At 48.1% G+C, this 4,218-nt stretch overlaps 1 long non-coding RNA gene across 1 annotated transcript; it reads left to right on the top strand.

Annotated features, from left to right (window-relative positions):
- The first annotated feature begins 337 nt into the window (after positions 1–337).
- LOC132350823 (uncharacterized) lies at positions 338–2,347 on the top strand. The gene is made up of 4 exons (XR_009498021.1): positions 338–413; positions 907–993; positions 1,257–1,391; positions 2,062–2,347. It is a non-coding gene; the product is annotated as an uncharacterized LOC132350823 (long non-coding RNA).
- The last annotated feature ends 1,871 nt before the right edge of the window (positions 2,348–4,218 follow it).

The raw sequence follows: 4,218 nt of genomic DNA, 5'->3' as shown, positions 1-4,218 counted from the left end.
TTCATTCAGTCATTTCTCTACATGTGAATTCTAGGCGGCTCCCTCAGTGATGGTCTTCATTGAAAATCTCCCAATGTTAGTTACATTCACAGGTACTGTTACTTTGCTGATTTCACACAAATTTTGTATCTGGTAAACCCTCACTGGTCATAGCTTTCTGAATAAGTTTTAGGTCTTCTTTATGTTTTAAACACTATATCCACGAGCTATGTTTAATCAATTACCTTTTCATTGAAGCCCAGGTTAGAGTTTGACATGTAATGTCAAATGACATGGGTCCTCAGATTGTTCCATCCTCCATTACATTGATAGAAAATCTCCTGGCCACATGTCCAAAGTCATGGAAGGCAGAGCTAGGGTTGAGGCTCTGATGTTGCTGATTCCCACATGAGGAGGAACCAAGGTGACTGAAGGTAAGGGCATCTGGGGTGGCGGGGGGCGCAACAAGGAAGGTGGGGTGCTAAAGGCCTGGAATGGGTGTTGGAAAACAAATGTTGGTGCCTTTCACCAAGAATTATTAAATGAGAATTTTGCGAGAGGTGTCCTTGCTGTGGAGACAAGACTCTTCAGGAGACCATGGTAAGGGTTACCTGGGAATAAGTGTTAATCCTAGGAACTGAATATTAATAAAATAATAACTCTGAATAGTAAGTCGAAACAAAGTATAACACCCCATAATTTGCATTGTTTTCTGCAAAATGGGGATATTATATCCTCCTTACATGCCGAGTAGGCAATGCAGCCTTGTTTTTGACCATGGGAAGAAAAAGCGTTCCTTCTGTCTGTGCATGGCTGTGGGTTAGGTGGGAGGGTTCACACCCAGTTGAGTGGTTAGGGATTCATGCCTGGTGTATCTAACAATACTTTGAAAGGCTGGGTTCTCAAGGCTGCTTTCTCTTTCCTCAGATTTACCTGATTGATTTTCGGATTGCCCCTGCATAAGGAAGCAGAGGAGGACAGGTGGTGGCAGAGTTCCTGATAATGAAACAACAGGTGAGAAAAAAACTTACTTTGATTCCTAAATTGATCCATGTTTTGCCAAATGGTCCGGTTTCTACTTTGGGTCCGGATCCTCTAAGTGCACCCAGGAAATATTAACGCCAGTTATGTTCACCACCCTGTTAGGGATATGGCAGGTCAGGGACCAATGTAGAAATACTCTCTTTCGCAACATTTACTTTCACTTGTTCCAGCCTCCATTAAGGCTGTGAACTCACAGAAGACGGGAGAGGTTTTTTCCTTCTCTTTTTTTAAAGGTCCTCCCTTGGGCTCAGTGGCCTCCTTCATCATGTTACTGGCTGCAGTGGACTTAGGAATGCTGTGAACACAGGGGATAGAGAATGACTCAGAGCAGAAATCTCTAGGCCAGTGGGGAGCAGGCGTTTCATCAGGTAAGTCCTGTGTCATAGGTGCTGGTGTGAGTGGGGGTTTGGTGAGAGATAGCAATAAAGAATCATTTATTTTTCCTAATTTTAAAAAGATTAACTTTTTACAGACTACTCATAAACATTTTGATAGCTTCAAAAAGATAATCGTAAGTTTCTTAACAAAGTTGTTCACATAACCCTTTTCCTTTGTATTCTTAACCTTCATTCAATTTAGAAAGTTGAATGAACGGTCTGCAGATTCTTATTCTCTTAATTTTGACTGTGTATGGAGGAGAAGGGGCATAGTACACAGAACAAAATGTAGAGCACTGGACAGCAAACCACAGTCTGGAGAGCTCCAAGACCTCACTCCGCCACAGTGATATCAATAAAACAACCAGGATCTGCCTGAATGAGTTGGGGTTCTAGCCCAGGGAACCCCAGAAGTGGCAACAATGGGCTTTCTGATCCCCCCATTGGCAGCCCTGATAAGTGTTCCTATTAGACCCAGGGATGTGTGTGTGTGTGTGCTTGTGTGTGTGCGTGTGTGCGTGTCTTTCTTCTTCCTGGCACCCCTTAACTTGCCGAGTGTGCGTCAGTGTTTCATGAAAACCATGACCATGTGGTGCTAAAGTTATAAGACTCTCTCAGTCTTGTATCTTCCTGTGTTGGATACATAAAATTTCTCTAATAGGTCCAGATGCAAATGTTCAGTTGTCTCCTTGGCTCCTACCTGCAATGGCATGGGGATGTCTTTTCCTTGGGAACGCACCTCTAGGCTCATGGAGAGAAGAGCTGCACAGGTGTAGGGTGGACAGAGATAACTGGAGCAACCAAGTGAATTGCTAAGGTCTCCTGATAAGGAGGTAAGAGGCTGGGCACTAAGGGAACCCAGGTTTGCAGAGTCAGGGTTCCGACTGCAGAATTCTCCACATTAGCGTGAGGAGCGCGTCTCCTTCGCGACAGCCTCCTGCCCAAATCTTCCCAGCCTTGTTGGCTGCTGGGGTCGCGTCGTGCCGTGCTGAGCCGAACCGACATTTAGCTCCGAGGCGGACGCCCCGAGAGGAGCTCGAGCGTTTGGGCGGTCGGAGCTGATCCCTCGTCGCCCAGCGATCAGAATCCATCCCGCTGACGTTTGAGCTCGTTGTCGGGAGCCACCTGGCGGCCGCTTTTATATTGTCCCTTCCCTCCTGAGCTTCGGCGATCTTCGCGAGGGATGTGACTCGCCCGCTAGGCGCGGGGCAGAGTTCCGGGAGGCCGGCGACGCTGGCGGCGACCATCCCGGTGCTGCGGAGTGGTGAGCGCGTCCTGCTCTCACCGGAGATTGAATGTGGAGAAAAGTGTGTTGTGCGACTGGCGCTGAGCACCCTCGAAGGCTTGTGCGGAGGTCTGTGCCGGTCGACCAGCACTCCCTGGTGTCGCTTGGCCTGCGGAGACCTCACGTTCTGCTACGTGTGACCAGGAGAGCATGTCCGTGCCCGACGTCGTCCTCCGTGTGTCACGATCCGTTGTGCGTCCTCGCCGGCTTGGGGACCCGGGTCCATTCCGGTGCAGTCGAGGCGGTGGGGCTGCTCACCGGGGGGCACTTCAGTTTCTCCGCGTTCCACTCGAGGCTATCACGGGTCGGATCTTGCCCCGAAGCAGGAGCACGGGATCCGTGTCAACAGACTGGATCCACCCGGCAGATTGAACCGGCGTCTACGCTGGGACCTCCCGCCCCCACTCCTTGGTCGCCTCGTCAGCGTGGCGCTTGCGTTTGTGCAGGTCTCCTCACGGCGGACTGTCGTGGGCAAGCGGGAAGGGTGCTCGTGGAGGCCCAGCAGTCCCTCCTAGGCTTCGGTGGTCGTAGGTCGTAGTCGTTTCTCTTTGGGAAACAGGGACCGCCCGGGGCATACGGTGATGGTCGGGAGGAGACACGAGCCTGGCCGCGCTCCTGTGTGGGCGCGGTTGTCGGTAGGTTTTCTGAAGAAGCTCTGCAGACAGGGAACGGCCTACAGACGCGCGGGCGGATCCCCCAGGGCGAGAAATGGGACCGATGGTGGCCTGAGTCGAGGACGGGTGTCAGGGGCGTGGCGGTGCGCCTTCGCCGGTGTGCGATCTGGATCCTTCCTGTTGAGGTTCACACCAGTTGCACGTCACTTGGCGTCTGCAGCGCAAGGTCCACCAGATGGCCGGATTTTCGTATTCAGGCAAAAAGAGAATTTAATGAATTAACATTTTCTTTGTTGTGAGATTCACTACAATGTGAACATTAGTGAAATGAGAAATCCTAAGGTTTATAGTAAATCGACATTACTGTAATAATTACTATCGTTTGCAGTTTTTTTCACAAAATGTTGATTTATGAAATTTAAAATATATTTAGTACAATTTTTTGTGATACAAATCTGCTAATGAGAAAAATGGAATTCTTTTGCAAGGGGGTTGCCATTTAGCTTATTACAGATTCCTATCATCAAAATTTCAGTTGTTAATCCTGACTTATAAGGCGATTTTGCATAGTTTACATGTTTCATATTTGAAAATTCTTTTCACACAGATATGTACTACCAAATACTGCAGTTCATGAGCATATGATTTTAATTGAGCATATTCATTGCTTGGAAGGAACTTATAAAATTCTGTTAGATTCTTCTATTGATATTTGCCTTTTAATATGTCATTATATTGTACATTAGTCATTTCCAATTCTGTTTGCAGTTAATTTTGAAAACATTGATTCAAGTTTATCTATCCACAGAGTATCTGATTGATTGAAGATGATGAAGGAGGGTTTTGGGATGCAGAATTTTCTAACTCCACCTGGAAGTCCGGGAACCTCTCCCTCCAGCCACAAGGCCCTGCCCCACAT

The sequence above is a fragment of the Balaenoptera ricei genome, chromosome 16 (assembly GCF_028023285.1).
Source record: "Balaenoptera ricei isolate mBalRic1 chromosome 16, mBalRic1.hap2, whole genome shotgun sequence".
In the NCBI taxonomy this organism is placed as follows: domain Eukaryota; kingdom Metazoa; phylum Chordata; class Mammalia; order Artiodactyla; family Balaenopteridae; genus Balaenoptera; species Balaenoptera ricei.
The sequence above is the reverse complement of the archived record's forward strand: the minus strand, read 5'-3'. Positions and strand labels throughout refer to the sequence as shown.